This window comes from Suricata suricatta, chromosome 7 (assembly GCF_006229205.1).
Source record: "Suricata suricatta isolate VVHF042 chromosome 7, meerkat_22Aug2017_6uvM2_HiC, whole genome shotgun sequence".
NCBI lineage: Eukaryota > Metazoa > Chordata > Mammalia > Carnivora > Herpestidae > Suricata > Suricata suricatta.
Window position 1 is genome coordinate 22,330,702 of NC_043706.1, and position 20,165 is coordinate 22,350,866.

Below are 20,165 nucleotides of genomic sequence, written 5' to 3' on the forward strand. Positions count from 1 at the left end.
GGAGTAGATTCCCAAGATTCATCGCTTACATAAAACATCCCAACAAGTGGCCTTCTCGATACCCATCACACATTTCCCCCTCTTCTACTCCCCCCCATCAACCCTCAGTTTGTTCTCTGTATTTAAGAGTCTCTTATGGTTTGCCTCCCTCTCTGTTTGAGGGCTGACATGGTATGTGGCTCGTAAGAAGAAGTTGACAAATGATTGCAAAAGTGATCTGAATTGAAAGAGTGAACAGAGGACTAAGCTTTGAAGCATTCCTGACTTTTGTTTTGAAAGTTCTGTGCATGAAAAGGTCCTATTTCTGGAGGAAAAAAAGGATAGAGGCAATGATGAGACTCACTAGTGACCAGGACTGAGAAGTGATGCTGATCTGGGAGGAAAGTGTGATGTGCCCATGGGATCCAGTCTCTTCTTCCCCGATTCTCCCTCCCAACTGCACCACCAATAACATCCGGCTTCTCTCCAGCGATGGGTCCAACTCACTTCTTCATTTGTTTCATTGTAATTAAAAACCACTTCTGAGTACCCTAAGAGTGGCCTGATATTGAACTTGGGGAAATGGGCTGGGAAGGAATAGGTAAGAATAATGGCCGCTAACGTGTGTGGAGTACCTGCTATGGGCCAGGGACACCTGCATGCAGTTTCAAGCATTAACTTCTCAGCCTCATGGCACCCCAGGGGGCTGAACGCCAGGTGGTCTCTGACCCCTGGGGGGACTTGCATGCTTCATCACTACAATACCCCAAAGACACCCCTCATTATATTTGTGTCTGGTGTCACCAGAACCATTTGTTGACACGTCTGTCATTTCTAAGGACTGCTCATTCAGTGTTGTGTCTCCAACACCAGCACAGTGGCTGCTACAGGACAGGTGCTCAACAGTGTTGGCTGTTATTTACGTGGCTTCTTAAATCCAACAGGGAAGGATGCACGTTAGGAAGCAACACAAAGCCGAACACACAGTTCCAGAGGGGCAGAGTGCAGGCGGGGGCCAGGGCCAGGGAGACACCCTTGGAAACTTGCGGGCAGCTCTGCAAGCCTATTCCAGCCATGGGGTCAGCAGGACCCCCGAGGAGGACAGCAGCAGAGGAGGCAGAGACTGTGTGGAGGCAGGTTCTCCTCACATGGGTGACATGAGGGTCTGATACGGCAGGGCCATGGTCCGGTCCCGATGACACATGATGTGAAAAATGCCTGTAGGCCATTGAGAAGATAAAGGTTCCCAGCTGTGGCTAACAAATGTTGAGGGACCAAGGGGTCCTATTTTTATGATCTTCAATTTTTAATGGGAAAGGATGTTTGAGAAGACAGAGATCAGACAGTGTGCCCCAATGGTCCCATCGGCTTTGAATGGAATTTCGCTGCAAAGGGACTTTGAGCTCCAGTAGACAATACGGCCCCGCTTCTGCCCCTTGGACAAGGCACTACCCACAGAAGAATGTGAAGGACATCAAAGGGCAGGACCAAGTGAAACTGCTCGCTAGAAACCACACTCCTACCTGTGGAAAATGCTCAGTCACATAGGACCCATGGCTCCTAGTCCAGGGGCAGGGGCTGGTGGTGTGAGTGCACCAGGGAGAGCACTGGGCAGGATTTGGGACACGGGGTATTGAGGATCTGGGGGCCTACTCCCAGCAGAGAAAGGGGAGAGTGTTGTGGGCTATATGGAGAGAGGGGGGACCCATAAGAGAAAGAAGGGAAAGGAGGAGGGCCGGAGGAAAAGGAGGAAAGGAAAAGTGGAGGAGAGGGATTTTCCTCTGAGTGGTGGTTCCTGGGGTCTGTCTCATTTCCCAGCTTCTTCATGCCTTTTTAAAAACCACAATGCCCCAATTCTTTTAAATGCCCAAGGTCTGTCACCTTCTCAGATCAGAATTTTATTGGTCTACCTGGGGGGAGGGTGGTCACACTCAGGTCCAGGTCTCAGTATTCTCCCCACACAGTGGGCACATAGCCTGAGTCAGTGCTTGCTGAGCAACTGCTTGAGTCTGTATTCCAGCTCTACCCGTTAGTTGCTGTGTGACATGGAGCAAGTTACTTAACCTCGCTGTGCTTTAGTTTCCTCACCTTTAAAGTACCTTCTAGAGCTGAGTGACTAATTGAATTAACCCACATGAAGCTCTTAGACTATAATAAGCACATAATAAAGTCACTAATAACAATGATCTGGGGAAGCAAATTTACTACTAACAGAAGAACCATTTAATAAGAGTGACTCAGTGAAGCCTTAGCTCATGACCTCTGAAAGACACCAGCTCATTGTATGATCTGTCCTTCGTGAAGAACAGTTTGGTCAGTTGTACAAAAGCTCTTAGAAGGAGTCGTAATTTCTCTCTCCCAGCCTTGCACTCGGGCATTTTAACTGATGATGATGAATTACTGCCCTATGACGTATCTTGGGAAAATAAATTCAAGGAAAACAGTTCTAGTTGGACAAAGATCCCTTTGACCCTGTAAATCCTCATTCTTTATAAACTGATCTAGGCCTGGGGTTGGCTGAAGTCATCTTCTCAAGACCGACCCATATATGTCTCTCTTTTCCAGTCTCCCTTCCCTCTGGTCTCAAAAACAGAAGCTTCTGTAGTCTTCTTTCCAAGCATCTTCACCCAAACATTTAGTGCCTTTGATCTGCTGTTTCCTCATTCATCGTCTCATCTATCTTCAGTCTCTCTTTCTCCCTCAAAAAGGCTCATATTTCTCTAAAAAAAAAAAGTTTTTTAAGGAAACTCTCCTATAGTGCTTGTCTTCACTGAATACCTTCTTGAAATGTAATATTATACTTCTTGCCTCTACCCTTAATCCCTAAGTACGGCGGCTCCATTAACGCCATTCTCCTATAACTAAGTATTTGAAAGTCTCTGGTGATGTTCAGTAGCCATCAGAGAGCCCTGTAACTCCATCTTCACTCCTCTAGACCTTTTTGAGCATGTCAAAGTCAACCCCATCTTCGGCTCAGAAACTTCTCTCAGCCTCCCATGACCCTGTGCTCCTGGAAACCTTAGTAAGCTTCTGACTGTTCCTTCTTGGGCTCTAGTTTTGTGCTCTCTTACAACCTCCTCACCTGCTCCCATATATGGCCTGCCTTACCTTGATGTGGGTGCTCCCAAAGGACCTACCCTTGACCCTTTTCTCTTCTCTGGTTATGCTTTTACTTTGTCCAAGGACGTGGTTCAAGTGACTACCTCTATCTAGAGAACATGGATGCTGACCTCTCCTGAAAGCCCACGCTCCCCAACACCTGCTCAGCACCTCCCGCTAACTGCATGTCCATGGGGCTCAGACTCAAGCTGGTCCAAACTGAGTCACCGCCTCTATCCACACCTGTGCATCTCCCTGGGTGCCATCACTCCAATCACAGCCCATCATTCTCCAAGGCACCCGGATTCCCTCAAAGCCTTGGGATCATCTTGGCCTCCAGCTTCCAAATCGTATCAATCATACAATCTCAGATGCGCACCTCCTCTTCTCAGTGCTCACTAAACATGTTCCGATCTAGTCTCTCCTCACTAGCTGTTGGCCTTTGCCTTCCTCTCAATCTCTGCCATCTGTTTTATCCTGACTCCAAACCATCATTTTCTCCACAAAGCCCAGTCTAAATCCGGTCCTGCTCTGTGTCTCACAAGTCAGGCACTGCTTTCTCCATTCATACAGATGGAGAGAGTCAGGCTCAGGGAAGTTCAATCTAAGGTCTGTAAGTAGTAGAGCCAAAATTTAAATTCAAGAATGTCTAGCTCCAAAGGCACTATTGTTCCACGGATGGATTGTTGGCTGCTGAGCTGGATGGACAGATGGATGGTTCAATGGGTAAAGAGGTGAAAAGATGAAGAAATAATAAACCTAGTTTGTACTAAGAACAACCCTTCCCACCAAGTGGACTGGCATATGTTTAAAATGGGAGGGCGGCCTTGGCGTAATTCCTGTAGAGCAGTGGTTCTTAACCAGGGGAAATTTTGCTCCTCGGAGGACATTTGGCGAGATTTGGGGACATTTTCTGTTGTTGCAACTGGTGTGTGTGGGGGGGGCATGTTGCTCACGGCATATGGTGGATAGAGGCCAGGGAGGCTGTAAACATCCTACGAAGCACAGGACAGCCCCCGCAGCAAAGAATGATTTGATCTGAAATGTCAGCAGTGCCAAGCTTGACAAACCCTGCTTAAGAGTGATTCGGGCCAATCCCTTGGGAAACAGGCAAGTTTTCCGAGGGTAAGTGAAGGAATAGATGAGTAATTTTATACTTGAAAATCTGTGCTTTGAAAACAAGCAAACTAGAAAACAAAACCAAAATGGGGACAGCCTGTGCTTAAAAGAGCAAGGGGACAGGCCCTTGTGAATGCCTGACATGCCCAGCGCTCGAGGGGAAAGAGAAAGAGCGGAGCGGAGGATGGAAACGGAGCTCAGTACAGAGGCGTGCAGAGCCCTGCCGTGTATCCTAAAAGTTTCCAAGAGAAAAATAAAATGAGCGCATACCTCAATTTTCAAAAACACACGCAGGTGGATGTGTTTTCTGAACAACCCTCTCTGCTCTAAGACTGTGTGCCTACCCCTGCTCTCTTGTCCCCATCTTTGATATTCCTGCCTTGGTCTCCCCAGTGCCATGCTCCCTGTGCAGCCCAGGTCCGGCTGCAGGGGCAGGCTCTGAGACTCCCATGGCCTGGCTGGAGCTTCGGCTCAACCCAGGCTCGGGGCGCCCGGCCGTTGGCTCTACCTTGGGACAGCCCAGTCCCCTCAACAGGCCCCAATGGGCCCTGCCAGCGGATGATGGGCCTCTGCGTCCACCTCACTCATTAGCACAAGCTACTCATTCCAGTTACCTTGAGAGGAAGTTGAGTCAACATACACTCAAAACCAACTCCAAATAGTGCCTGCAGGGGGCCTTGGCTCCTTCCTGCAGCAGCAAGATTGATTCTCCCTGGGATCAAACGCTTGCTTCGCTTAAGTGCCCCTTTCGGTTAAGTTGTGAAAAATGGAAATAATAGCCATCCGCAGGATGAGTGAGCACTGCAGTGCTGAGAGCCCTCGGAACCTACCACCCAATTCCCGGGGACAGGCTGCAGCCTGGGCCCCGGTCAACAGCATGTTGCCCAGTGCTGGGGACAAGAGGGGCCTTCAAAAGCCCAGGGGAGAGGACTGCTGAGCTCAGGCAGGGTTTCACGTGGCTTCAGGGAGGACAGCTTCTACCCAGGGTCCCCTGACAGAGGACAGGGCAGCAGAGAGCAGAGAATTTTACTAAAAAATACAGCTCACATCAGGAAAGTACCTGGTTATTTCTTGGAAAAGCCCAACCACAGGGGGCTCATGACTGGGCCTGAGAGTTCTCGTATTTCCTTCCTCCAGCCGGGTTCTCCTGAAGTACAGTGAGCTGTGCAAACGGAGACTTTCTTTATGATTTAGACCAATTCACTGCCAGTTATAGCTCTCCACAGCGCACGATGTGTTTTTCCTGTCACTTACTGCAAGGAGAGAATCATGTGAGTATGTTCTCAGTTTTGCCAACAGCAAAAATCATTTTGAAGAAGGCATTCTTTCTAGATGAATAGAATTATTATTCCCTATACTTCCTTGTCCCCTCCTCATCATGAATAAACAGTCATTTCAGCTTTAGCAAACCTCGCTTCAAAAACAGGCAAAGCACCAAAAAAAAAAAAAAAAAAAAAAGAAAGAAAGAAAGAAAAAGCACCCAATAAAGCTGTAATGCTCTAAAATCCATAATTCGCCTCCAAATGTCACAATGTGAAAGCACCCGAGTCCCTTCTAAGCACATTAGTAAGGGACACTACGCCATTGCTAGCTATTAGACGACTTTGAAATAAACCCAAACGATTGTAAGCTAGGCATAATTCCTCTGTTTAAGTTTCTCATGGAACTGCATCCCTGTATTGTAAACTCTGGCTACCATTCAAAATTAACAAAGGATTCAGACACTGTCGATGAAACATTAATGACCAATTTGCAAATGTTCTAAGACCCCCTTCGTTCATCATGGGTTCATCAATGCAACACTCACCCATCTTTATTCTTTCAATTATTTAGCATCCATTAAGCGCCCACAGTAGGCCAAGCTCCAACGACCTTTCATCCACATCACCGCCCCACTAACAGCATCATTCACCTGGTGGCCCTTCTAACTCCACAGCCAATCGACCTTTGCCTTCAGGCAGGAAGCTCATTTAGAAATCATTCTCTGTGGGCACCCCTGGCATTACATCTCCAAGTGCTGAGGACACAGGGCAGTGCACAGATATGACAGAGGCTCGAGGAACTTTTCCAGGCTGTCCCAGTGCGCTGGAGGAAAACGTGCCTGAAAATGAGATCCTTGTGGTACCTCAATCTGTGAATCCTTCACCCCCACTTGGTCTGACTTGATTAATTAACTCAGGCATCTTTAAACATTTACCGCATGCCTATAATAATGTTCCAAGAGCACGGTCTCACCGGGATATATAAGATGAGAACAGGTAAAAAGCACAGCCATGTCACAGCTGCAGGGAAGGGCTGAGCAGTGTTGTGAGTTCAGAGCCAAGTTCTGACCACCCAGATATGGGGTCGCCTCCACGTTAAGAGGAGTTAAGGGCCACAGAAGAAGGACTGAGAGACATGGAAAAGTCCTCTCTGTTTCAGATGACTCCCTTTCGCTGCCTGTCCTAGACTCAAATGCACCCTGAGACACTGGATGGTACCCTGAATGCACTTGCTTCAGGTGTCTGAAGCCCACCAGGGTAGCATTTCTGATCTTAAACAGAAAGTCCCTGACCTGGCCTTTCCTCCATTCTGGCCACTCAGCACCATGCCGTGACCTCTGAAAAGTGATAATGAATACAAATGACACTGTTACCACAGAGAAGTAGCAGATGCCATGAAATAGGTACAAACAGAATGTTCCAGGAGACCAGTGGGGAGAGAGAAGGTTCTTGGCAGAGAAACAGGGTCTGACCTCATGAAGGCAATGGTATTTGAGCTAGCCATTGAATGATGGTTCTCTCCAGTCAACTAGTAATGATTAATAACAACCTCAACCCCCCACCCCACAGCAGCTACAGCGGACACTACTATTTCCTGAGTAATGCCCTGGATGCCAAGCACTGCATTCATGCTTTTCCTACTAGTAACAGCCCACTGCAAAAGATATTTTTAATCCCATTTCACAGATGGTAAAAATGAGGCTCAAAGAGGCCAAAGTCAGACCATTTGCACATGATGGTGACAAAGCTGGAATCTGAATCAGGTTTGTTTAGCTGTGATGATTACTGTCATGGCCTCAGGATGCTACATGTTCATTCCATGTCACTCTGAAAGGGCCCTGGTCCCTGGAGAGTGTCGTTGGTGCAGAACCAGGGCCCTCTGCTGCTGGGACCCAGTGCGGGAGCCACTGGCTAGGAATTTCCAAAAGTAGAGAAGACAGGTGAATTCTCGGGCAAGAGGTTGGGAGAGGGGACCCCGGCTCTGGGGACCGTAGTCTCGTTAACTACTGATGCCCTCCACCCTTCCACAGTCTCCACTCTCTTCTAGAACAATGCCTGCTGGGCAGTAGGGGTCTCTTAGGCTCAGGGGTTTCATGCTCACTCCTTCCTTTTTACTGCTTTTTGCATATAGTTAAAATAATCACAGAAACACTAAAGAAAAAGCAATTAATGTGCTCATGTCCCTTCTCATCTTAACACAAATGTTGTCATGTGTCTGCATTTCTTTACAGTCCTTGCCAATATGTATCCCTGTTTTCACAGTTACGGTATGCACACACAATTTTGGGTTTTGTTTCATGTAACGTTATTGTCTAAATATTTTCCTATTTGCTGCAGTCTTCATAATTATCATCTTGATGGTGTGTTCCAGACATCAAATGTGCATCCCCCGCACAGGGGCCTGCTGGCTCGAGAGTGAGGCGCTTGAAATTCACTCCCCAAATCTACATGTGGGAAGATTCCTGAATGTGCACATGTCCATTAACCACTATGAGGAAGGGGTTCCAGATGTGGTTGACCCATGAGGATCGAAACCCCAAAGATTTGAAAGAGAAAAAAAAGGGCAAGGTTTCTATTTGTGTTTCAACCGCAGGGGTGCAGGAAGAGGGGAGGACCCGGAGCTGGTGCCTGGGGGTGGGGCAGGAAGGGAGCACAGCCAGTCTTTTAAAGCCAAGCCTCCCAAGGCTGCTGTGCTCTCCACTGTGTAGTCACGTAACCGCTCAGATTTACCCACTTTCCTTCCAATTAAGCTTCCTAAAATAGCAACAATGACAATGCTGATAAGCATAATACAAGATGACACTTTCACAGCACTTTGTTGCGTGCCACATGCTATTCCAAGAGCTTCACGTGTGTCAGCTCATTCAATCTTTACAAATACCTACTATTTTTCCCGTTTTACAGGTGTGGAAACTGAGGCACCAAGAGGAATCGGTAGCTCTTCCCACAGCTAGTGGTCAGGATCTGAACCCAGGCAGCCAGGCTGGAGAAGCCATGCTTGGAACCATTTCAAAACAGCTGCCTCAAAACTCAGATCTCAATTCCTTCCCTGCTCAAAATTATTTTCTCATCACCCAGTGATTATCAAATTCAGTTCCAACCCATTCGGCTGACACTCAAGACCCCACACAGCCGGCCTCCAAAGTCCCTTTCTAGCTTTCTTCCCATAAATCCCCTTCACACTTCTCCATTCCACACAGGAGGTTCAAAGCATGAGTGTGGGGTCCACAGAATGATTGTTCTTGGCTATAATCCTTAGTCTGTCTTCCCTGTGGTGGCCTAGAATGTCCTGTTTCCACATATCCAAATCTTACCTGTTTTTCTGCTCTAGGAGCTTTCTCTTCCCACAGTGCTCAGCTCTTCCTTCTCTGAGCTCCAGAAACCATGTGCTGTGACACCTCCTTCCACCCCGGACACTGAAGTTCACGCAGGGAAGGAGACGAGGGCTTACGAAGCACAACACACAGCTATACATGATGCTCTCTCCCCCCATTAGTCCCTGCATCCCACCCCACTGCCCCCACCTCACATTTTCCCTTCCCTTCGAATTGACGTCCATTCTTTATTTCTGATTGACCTTCAAAGTCTGGAAGAAGTAGGTTTGGGAGGGCATTCTTCCTGCTTCTGCTTCCTTCTAGGGTTTCTGAGTTTTTGAAGGAAGAAAAGTATGTTGACTGAGCACTTTTTCTCTTAGGTACAGTTCGTTAGAAATTGCCCTTCCAACCAGAATCATAACACACAAATGCAAAGTTCTACCTCCCTTAGGGCTGGTCAGGCCTTATTTATTATTAAACCTACACCATCTCCTGGGCTAGCATGTAACCCAGCCTGTAACACTGGGAATCAATCAGGGGTGATCTCTACTCTAAGAATGGAGCCGAGCACACCTCTGGACAGGGTTAGGAAAACTGCTGGCTTCTCTCTCAACCCCACCCACTTAGAACCTGACTCCAAGGGACTATGACATGACCCATACATTTTACCTAGCGTTATTCTCATTTGGGAAAATATCTTACATTGCCTACATGAACCCAAGCTTTTTGGGGTAAGCTACTTTTCTTTATGTCCTACACACATATTTCCTTGTAGAAAACCTGCCACTTGATAGTCAACAAATGTTTGATGAATGAATGAATGAAAAGCTTTTTCTAAGAGGACCAATACGATAAACTCATGAAGAATAAACTAATACTACACAGTAATAAATATATTAGAGATCCTAGCCAGTGAAATAAGGCAAGAAAAGGAAGTAAAAGGCATGGAAGGAAGGAAAGGAAGAGATAAAATTCTCTCACAGATGTCACAACTTGGCTACAACGCTAACTCAAAAGAATCTATTAAAAACCACTAGAACTTAGTAAGGTCACAAAACACAAAATCAATATTTTAAACATCTATATTTCTATGAACTAGTAATCAACCATTGAAAACCAAACTAATAAAAACAATGCCATTTGCAATAGCATGAAAAAAACATGAAATATGTAAGCACAAATTTGAGAAAATAAGTACTAGATATGTGTGATGAAAAACACAAACACTGGTAAAATAAATCAAAGATCTAAATAAATGATGAGATATACCACGATCATGGATTGAAAGTTAAAATATTTTGATGTTAATCCTCCTAGACTACTATATACATTCAACACAATTCCAATCTGAGTCTAAGCACAAGTTTTTGTATAAATCAACAAGCTGATATTAAATTTTATATGGAAAAGCAAAGGAATAGCCTAATCAGTTTTGTAAAAAAACAAAATTGGAGGGCTGCACTGCTTGATTTCAAGATAACCTATAAAGCAATCGTAATCAAGCCAGTGTTGTATTAAATAAAGCACAGACAAAATTGAACAGAATAGAAAACCCAAATAGACCTATACATACGTAGTCGATTGATTTCTTAAACAGGAAAATGCAATTCAGTGGAGAAAAGAGAGTGCTGAAACTATCGTATATCAGCATGGTGCTGAAACTATTAGATACCCTTAAGTAAACAAAGTAAAAAGGAACGTCAATTCACATCTTGCGCATTCTGCAAAAATTAAATTAAGTGTAAACCTAAAACCACAAACCATCTAGAAGAAAATCTTTGTCATCCTGGATTAGGTAAAGATTTCTTAGATATTAGATACAATGCCAAACATATGATCCGTAAAAGAAAATATTGATAAGCTTGACCTTAATAAGAAGAAAACAAACAACTCAATTAAAAAAATGAACATAAGTTATAAAGAGACAATTCATCAGAGATATACAAATGGCAAATGAGCATGTGAAAGATACTCAGCATCACTTGATATTAGCAAAATGCAAGTTCAAAATGATAATTTATCACTACATCTATTAGACTAAAAAACAAACGATGTGACAGTACTGAGTACTGGTGGGGATTCTAAGCAACCAGGACTGTCATACATTGCTGGCGGGAACGTGAAACAGCATAGCCACTTTAGAAAACAGCAGGGAAGTTTCTTACAACGTAAAACACACATTTACCAGATGACCCAGAAATCCCACTCTTGGGTATTTGCCAAAGTGAAATGAAAACTTATGTTCACACAAACACCTGCATGTGAAATTTTAGAGCAGCTTTATTTACACTTGCCCCAAACTGGAAACAATCTGAATGTCTTTCACCTGGAAAAGGAATAAACAAATTGTGGTTCATTAATTCAATGGAATACTACTCAGCAAAATAAAGGGAAAAACTACTCATATACAACAACATGGATATACCTCAAGGGCATCATGCTAAATGAAAGAAGCCAGATTCAAGAGGTTCCATACTGCATGATTCCCTCGCAATGACATTCTGGCGTAGATAGGGTCAGAAAACAAATCAGTGGATGCTGTTGGGTGAGAGTGGGAGGAAGGGTCAGCTCAAGGGTCTGAGGTCTGGCGGATTCCAAAACCCTATAAGACAGAACTGAAATCAGGCAATTCAGGGAAAAGTGTACTGAGGTTTACAACACTCGCCGGGCTTGGTCTCCTGTGGAACCCGTGGGGCAGCCCTACCTTTCTGACTTAGTGCGTTCTCTTCCTGCTGCAGGTCAGTAGCCCAGTGCGCAGCCCAGTGAGGCCTCTGCTGGGTGTTTTCACTGCCCTGGGGGGGTGTGCCTGTCACCAGCAGGGCCCCTCACAACTGAGACCGCCTGCTGCGGCTGCTTCTAAAATTCACTGCAAGCCACATTTTGGCCTAAAGCCCTCAAGCCTCTTTTCAGGAAGAGAGCATTGAGCTTTCCAGTTTCATTTTGTTTTTTACTGCTTGTTCAAAGAACAATCATATAAGATAAAAATATCATCCTCAGGCAAGAGAATTTAATTCAAACATTCTTAAGAATAGATTCAACAACCTTTTTCTCACAAACAAAACAAAAAACAAACCTGCTTCATTCTTGGTTTCCCCTGGTTACAGAAAGAAAAAATGGAAAGAAGCAGAGAGTATTTGTGGGAACAAGAATTTTCACCTGCCCCTCACACATGATTGAGAAATTTTGAAACAAGCACTTTACGGGCATGATCCTAGTACATCTTCCCAACAACCCGAGGCCAGGGATTCTGCTATTAACCCAACTTATAGATGAAAACACTGAGGCTGGAAGGATCAGTCCTGTGCCCAGGTTGCACAGTTGGTAGTACATAAGGCAAAGATTTGAATCCAAGCACGTTTACCCAAGACCCATGTTCTTCACCGATGCTACAGTTGATATTTACACAGCTATGGTCAGAACAGGCCACGAAGTTGCCTTTTGGTTTGCGAAGAAATGAAAAAGCTTGTTAGATTTGTTTCTTTGTTGGATTTGTTTCTTCTCGACTCTTACTTTCTTTTTATATTAAACTTCATGTGCACACACTTGGGCTAGTCCTTATCTGTGGCTCCTGATGGACTTCTATGACTGGCCCATTCATGGCCTGCCTGCTTTCACTCATAAGTCTGTTCTTAATCAGATGATAATAAACACCCACAAAACCATCACTCAACATTAGGACTGGAACTTTGACAAGGACCTATGTCTCTCTCTGTGGTCTTCCCTGAACTGGTCCCCCGACTCCCTTATCTGAGGTCATCTCAACTGTAAATTTCTGTTTATTGTCCCCTGGGTTTCCTTTTTATATAGCCTTATCACAACTATAATATTTTTAGAATTTATTTTTATTGTAGAGAGAGTATCATGTTATATGTAAGCATTTTTCCACTTACATTCACAACTTTATTTTTTTAAAGTTTATTTTGGGGAAGAGAGAGAGAGAGAGAGAGAGAGAGAGAGAGAGAGAGAGAGAGAGCAAGCATGAATGGGGAAGGGGCAGAGCCTGATATGGGGCTCAATCTCACAAACTACGAGATCACCTGAACTGAAATCAAGGCTTAGATGCTTAGCCAACTGAGCCACCCAGGTGTGCCACATCCACACCTTTATAGCCAGCAATTAGAATGTCAAGGCCAGCAATAGTCATCTGCAGAAGAAAGCAGGTAAGAAGGTGGGTGAAGACACACTTCCTGGGGACAGTATGAGGTGGCTGTCACCTTTCACTTTGGCTCCGTCCCCTCCACGTCTTCATCAAACTTGGAATAAAAGCCAGCTCCTTACCTTGGATTCTAAGTGTGGACCTTGACTTTCTTGCTGACCTTCCCTCACACTATGTCCCCTTACTCACTACACTTAGCAACATAGTCCTCTTTCTGTTCTTCAACCATTCTTGCTTCTGAGCCTAAGCTCGATGTCCTGTTCTACCTGTTCTCAAGTTTCACTTCAAATGTTACCTTCTCTGAGGAGGCTATCATGACCACCCAACCTCACATAGCCCCTCTGATGCACAGCCCTGGTTTAGCTTGGTTATATGATCCTGTGTGTTTTAAACAAAATTCTCTCTTTTGCCCTTCTATAAGAAGAAAGTTTTGTATAGGTCAAGCTGAATATCTACTGTAGACCTCTGGAGGTCCCCAAGACCCTTTATAAGGTCGAAACAATTCCAAGAATAAAGTCTTGTTTGTACTTTTCACTGTGTTGATACTTGTAATGTTGGTGAAAAAGCAAAGGTAGACAGAATTCACGAGCCCTCAATGCCAATCATGGCAGTGGCACTCACATGTGACTAGTGGCCATTGAATATTTTACCATCTCATTGCAGGGACAACCAACAATCCATTTCACTTAAGAATCTCCTTGAAAGCAGTAAAAATGATAGCCTTTATTACATCTTGACCTTTGAGGACATGTCTTTTTGATAACCTGTGTGACTAAATGCAATGCCTGTCTGTTACACACTGGGGCACAGCGGTGAGAAGCACTTCTGTGATCACTTGAGTTGTGAGCCCAACTAGCAACTTTCTTCATGGAACACCATCAACTAATGACAGATTATGGCAGAAATTTTCTCAAAAATGAATGATGTGAGCTGATAGTAATTTTCGTCAAGGATAAAAATCAAGCCTTCAAGTAAAAATCTGAATTTTGGAAAACTTGTATCAGCCAACGCTTCCTGATATTTAAGACATTTCTGATTAGACGGTGGTGATAATAATACATGTGATTTTTCAATCTTAGATAATGAAATGTGTCAACATGTTAAAGAGCTGCATAACTCAGTGAACCAATATTTTCCAACTGACTAATGCAAGATGTCACAAAAACATGCTTCTGTAAAAAATCCATTCAAACTGTAAGACAGACTAATAGATTTTCACGTAACTAATAACAAGTTGAAGTGCAGCTAACATTTGAGAAACTACTACTTGCTGAATTTTGGTGTAATACCAAAAAAGAATATCCAGAATTTTCTCAAAAGGCTATTAAGACACTCTCCCTTTTCTGGCAACATATGGCAAGGTTGGATTTTCTTCATATACTTCAACTAAAACAACTCAGAACACCACATTGAATGTAGAAGCAACTACTATAAGACACCAGCTGTTTTCTATTAAGACAGACAGACATTAGAGATCTGAAAAAGATGTAAATCAATGCCACTCTTTTCATAACAATTTTGTTTTCATAAAAATATGATATTTATGTCAACATGCAATGGTTTATTATCTCTATATGAATTAATAAAGTATTTTTAAATATCACACTTAAAAATTTCAATATGGTCAACATCAATAGATACACTCCCCCCCCCCCCCCCCCCCATAAACAATAGCTCTCCGGGTCCTCATTTTTTTAGGAGCGTAAAGGGGACCTTGAGACTAAAAAGTTTGTGAATCTCTGCTCTAGTAGCTAGTGTATGCTGGGTACTTGATAAATTTTGTTGAATGAACATACTAAAGACATATTCTGTTTACTTTGTATCTGTCTTTCCTGATCTTTCAAAATGTTCCATAAAGCTTTCCCAGTGGCTCCAAGTGTTAGAATAAGAGCAGCGATATGAAGACCCATGTAAGTCCCTGCAGAACTCATCAGTCTCTCAGAATCACCATATGTGTCTCCAACTATTTTTTCATCCTTTCCCTTTTCTCAAGTGCCTACGTCAGACACAAAATTTAAAACTGGTTCTAAATGTGTTTACTATGATTGCTTTAATTTTAACTACTGGTATTGCTGCAATACTTTTTTCCCTTCTTTTTTTACTGTTGCACATTGAGCACACAGGTGATCCCACTACACTGCATGCTAAAGAGGAGCCTAACTACCATTTAAACATCACTTCCTTTTTTAATTTTAGAAAGAGGGAGATGGGGAGTGGGAGAGAGGGACAGAAGGAGAGAGAGAAAATCCCAAGCAGGCTCCATGCTCAGCACAGAGCCTGATGTGAGTCTCATTTCCACGACTCTAGGCTCATGACCTGAGCCAGAATCAAGAGTCAGATGCTCAACCAACTGAGCCACCCAGGTGTCCCTAAACATCACTTTTTAATAGGAAAGCATATGGCTTATTTTGAAAGTGACTCTCAAGCTTCTGGGAGACAGATGACACTGCGGCTATGGCAAGTTCTGTGGAATGACAGAGAAAGTTCACTGACGGCTTGCATTACACCTTTTAGTGTCACATTTGGAAGCTGTCTCATGTAAAAGTAAAGACACTGTGCTACAGCTTTTTAGAGAAGTCAAATGATGTTGCAGAACCTGACCTTGGAATTATCTCGTAAAGGTGTACACTCTCTCCCCTTACAGTGTCCTAACAGTGACAGCCACAGTACCTGGCTGGCCACAGAACCCAGATCTTCTACCAAAGTCCACATAAAGTTCTTCTCTGTGTTGAAGCCTAAGAAAATGTCCACACACAAGGGCACTGATTGTACCGTCACAACTGCCATGCCCAGATTTTCCAAACAATGGTCTGCTTTCAAAATCTCATGTTAGCATCTAAGTGTTCTTCTTCAGACAAGTATAACTGGATCAGCAGGTAAAAGGGGTGCAGGAAGGCAGGAGATAAATCTCAGATCCTGACTATGTTGTAAACAATGTGCTCTGCATAGTCTGCAAGCAGTAAAATTCCCAGTGTGGTTGGAAAAACTCCTGAAATCTTCTATAGGAAGACTGGAGACATACACTGGTTTAGGAGAACCTCTAAATGAAATTTCCCAGGGCACCTGGATGGCTCAGTTGGTTAAGCAAACAACTTTGGCTCAGATCATGATCCCATGGTTCGTAAGTTCGAGCCCCATGTCGGGTTCTGTGCTAACAGCTCAGAGCCTGAATCCTACTTTGGATTCTGTATCTCCTTCTCTCTCTGCTTCTCCCCTGCTCATGCTCTTTCTCTCAAAAATAAACATTAAAAATTTTTTTCAATAAAATGTCCCTGTTTTTGCAAGACACCTAACATGAAATTAATAAACCAGAATTTAATACAAACATTTTATTTTCCAATCCAAATAAGGAGCCACATTGCTTTGGGCTGACAGATTTCATGGGCTTAGCAGGAATAGGCTCAAACTCTCAATACCTACTCAGTTATCAGACAAGGGGGTCACAAATTGGGGGAGGAAAAGACTACATTATTTTTTGGTTCAGTTAGATAAAAGAGGTTTTGATTAAAAAGAAAAAAATTCAGCTGGAATTGTGTATGGTCATTCTTGAATTTGATATTTTAAATATCCCCATTATATCCAGAGTTATAGCCTGTTTCACCTGATTCACTGTTCAACAGTGGCATCACCTGAAAACCAGGAAGCCACTAAACACCTGATAGCAAAAATGTGGCCAACCTTGGCCACCACAGGAAATCTTCGGAAGAGGGTACACAGCAAGAAGCATGGGATATTCACTCCCTCAGTCAACATCTATTTAGTAAGCTCTGACCATGGACCCGGCTTAGGGGAGGTAGACACTGAGGACCCAGCACTAGTTCTTGCCCTCAGGAAGTCTAGCACAGAAGAGTTGCGTACATTTTTACACAGCTAATAGTGAAAGTAAAATGCTGTCTTAATTACTGATAACTCCCTGCTTTCAATACTTTTTCAATATAAGGAAAACAGGGTATAGTAGAAAGAGTACTGCTGCCTTCTGGGAGGCATTTGATGTGCGTCATTAGGAACGCAAGCTGATGAATAATGGATCTAAACCATTCACGCTCATCAATGGTTGCCAAAACCATTAGGTAAAAAAGCTGATGGGGGAAGTTTATAATAGATACACTAAGCTGACACCACCTGAGTCCAGGGTTCAATCTTAACAGTACAAAGAGAGACATACAGAAATACAGATCACCACCCATGAAGCAGTCTTGCCTCCCCACAAAACACTCAAATTTAAATCTGATGAAGTGTCTAGATTCAACTACTACAAAAAATACTGAGGCTAGAAGAACCTGTTAAATGACACCATAGGGATGCAACTGGCAAACTTTTAGAATGTGGGAAACCACACAGGACAAACCACTTAAGTTCTTCAACAACAGAAATTACCAAGAAAAGAGGGAGAGAGAAACCATAGATGAAAAACAGCCTAAGAGACGTAGCAACCAAATGCAAGCATGGGCCTTGTTTAGCTCTGAATTCAACCAACCACTGAAAGAAGAAAGTATGAAACAAACAGGGAAAACAAAAATTTGAACACTGACTATATATTTGATAATTATTTTTTAAGGTAGTGATAAAAATATTGTGGTTAAGGTTTTTGAAAAGTGCTTTTTTGCTTATTTTGTTATAGGAACATACACGAGCATTTATGGATGAACCGGGATTAGCTCCAAAAGAATAAGGGGAGAAATAAGTATATGAAAAGATGCTACACATTTATTAGCCCTTTCATCATCATCATCATTCTGCAATAAGAAGAAACAAAGTACTGATGCATGCTACAACATGGATCAATCCTGAAAGCTTTACGCTAAGTGAAAGAAGACAGTCACAAGGGGCCACACGCTACATGATTCCATGTACATGAAATGCCCAGAATAGGCAAATCTATAAAAATAAGAAGCAGATCAGTGGTTGCTTAGGGCAGGGGTTGGAGGTTACAATACTGGAGGGTAGGGAAGATGGCTTTCTTTTTGGGGTGATAAAAATATTCTAAAATTGATAGATGCACACAACTCTGCAGAATATACTAAAAGCCATGCAACTGTACACTTAAAAAGAATCCATGTTGGGGAGGAAGTGGGTAAGGATACAGGCAATAACAGACCATGTGTTGTAAATTTTTTACATGTGTAGGCTCTATCGTAGACCCTCTGGGTCAAATCCATAAGTTACTGGCTATATGACCTTGGGCAAGATATTTAATGTCTGAATCTCAGCTTCCTAATGGAAAATGGGGATCATACAGGGAATAACAAAGGCTCTGCATGAACCTAGGTGTGTATGGGCTAAATGAGGTTAATAACATTTATTTTTATTTATTTTTAACATTTTTATTTATTTATTTTTGAGAGAGTCAGCAAGAGTGGAGTGGGGGCAGAGAGACTGGGAGAGAATCCCAAGTAGGTGCCATGCCATCATCACAGAGCCCAACAGGGGGCTTGATCTCACGAACTGTGAGACAATGACCTGAGTCGAAATCCTGAGCCAGACACCTAATTGGTTGAGTTACCCAGACGTCCTGAGGCTGATATATTTGAAGCATGTGGAACAGTGTTTTGCACATATGAAATGCTCAATAAACAGTTATCTAATATTATTCTCAACTGTTTTTGTTTTCTTACATCAGCTCCTTCAAGGGCATCCATTTCTTCAGTATCTCCCTCAGAAACCACAGTAATCATGGACAAGTAGTGGATACTAGATAAAAACTTCCTGACTCTTCCTGATGTTTTCTTGGCTTTGTGTTTATCAATTGTTAGAATTCTCCTTCATGAAGTATTATCCTTCAAAAGTTTCTGTGTTCTGTGAGTAAGTGATCTTTGTTTTTGGTTTCAGGCTACAGATGGCGATTTGGGAGGAGCAGTGAGATATAAGGAGACCAACAATGGCTGCAGCAATCAGCTCCGTAGCAGAAGGAGGTCTGACAGAGCCCCCCCACCCCCCAATGGCCACAAGTGCTGGAACAGCAAAGGATAAGCCCACAGATGATCCTCCCAGACCCCTTTCTTTTGGTGATGCCAGAATAAGACAGGCTCGACCCAGGGATGGCCACATTTTGTTGCTAATATTAACTGGACTGCCAGTTTTCCCTCTGGATTCAAACGTAGTCATCTGTGGTTCTCACTCTTATACCCCCACTTAGCCTCCTAAATTAGCAAAGTGCTGTGGTTCCTTTTCAATAACAAAGGCTCTACATGAACCTAAGGCAGTAAAACTCTGATAAATATTTTATAAATGGCACTCTGAAAGCACAGCTTGTATGCACATGCACACGTACGCATACACACACACACACTCACATACACTCAATGGGATTTATATGCTCACACATGCTCTCCACACAGAACTCCAGCATTCCCTCCCATTCAAGTCTGCTCCAAAACAGATTTTTTATTTTTATTTTGTTGTACTGTACATATCAACCGCACAAGGCAATCAGCCAAGGAGAGATTTAAACATATGGGCTAAATTTCATGGCTTTGAAAAACATGGTAGAGCAAGGCTGCACTATGTACGCCCTTCTGCTCTGTGCTCTGGACGGCCATTTGGCTGGGCAGGTGCTCCATGCTTGGGCCAGATTGCCCCCCGCCCCCCGGCCCCGGGGCCATGGGGTCAAAGTGCCTCTCCCACATCCGCACTGGCCAGGACCAAACATGCAAGGGCTCCTGTGAAAGCTGACCTAGAGCTGTGTTATCCAGCTTTCCCTCCACTTGAGAACTGCTCATCCCCATGGGCCCACCAACGTCCAGCAAGATGATCAGAAGTGCTGAATAGGTGTGGGCATTTGATACGTTAAAGCATGTGGGAGACTGTCACGTACTACGGAAAATCAATGTGGTGATTCAATTTATTTTCCAAAGTGTTGATTTTTCCAGACCTCCACTCCAGTTGTAAGGTGAGCAATTATGTCCTACCAAAGAATGAGCCAAAAAGAAACTTGATTTTATTGCTAAAACATCCAGAATTTACACATTTTTAATGTTCGCTAAAATGAGTTGTGTTCTTCCAGTTTACTTGCATAATCTCTTTGAATTCTTCTGGCTTGGTAACTGAAACAGAAATGTGTTGATGTGTTATGACCAAAACATTGCTACCTCTGGGAACACAGTGTATCCTCACCTAGGGTGTATGTAACTCGCTGCTTTCTTGTCAATTCTGTCCTTTCCCAGGGAAAGGTAAAGAGAATATGTGGAAACAAACAGACAAACAAACAAATCCCAACCCAGCAGTGTCACCATCGTG

General features: G+C 43.5%; 1 protein-coding gene across 6 annotated transcripts in view; it reads right to left on the reverse strand.

Annotated features, from left to right (window-relative positions):
* Nucleotides 1-20,165, reverse strand: part of FARS2 (phenylalanyl-tRNA synthetase 2, mitochondrial) — a 511,516-nt gene that overhangs the window by 35,876 nt on the left and 455,475 nt on the right. The window contains exon 9 of one of the 6 annotated variants that reach the window (XR_003910723.1): nucleotides 5,258-5,450. The exons of the other annotated variants lie outside the window; for them this stretch is intronic. The gene's annotated coding sequence lies outside the window, so the exon portion shown is untranslated. The remainder of the gene's footprint in view (nucleotides 1-5,257; nucleotides 5,451-20,165) is intronic. 6 annotated transcript variants of the gene reach the window in all.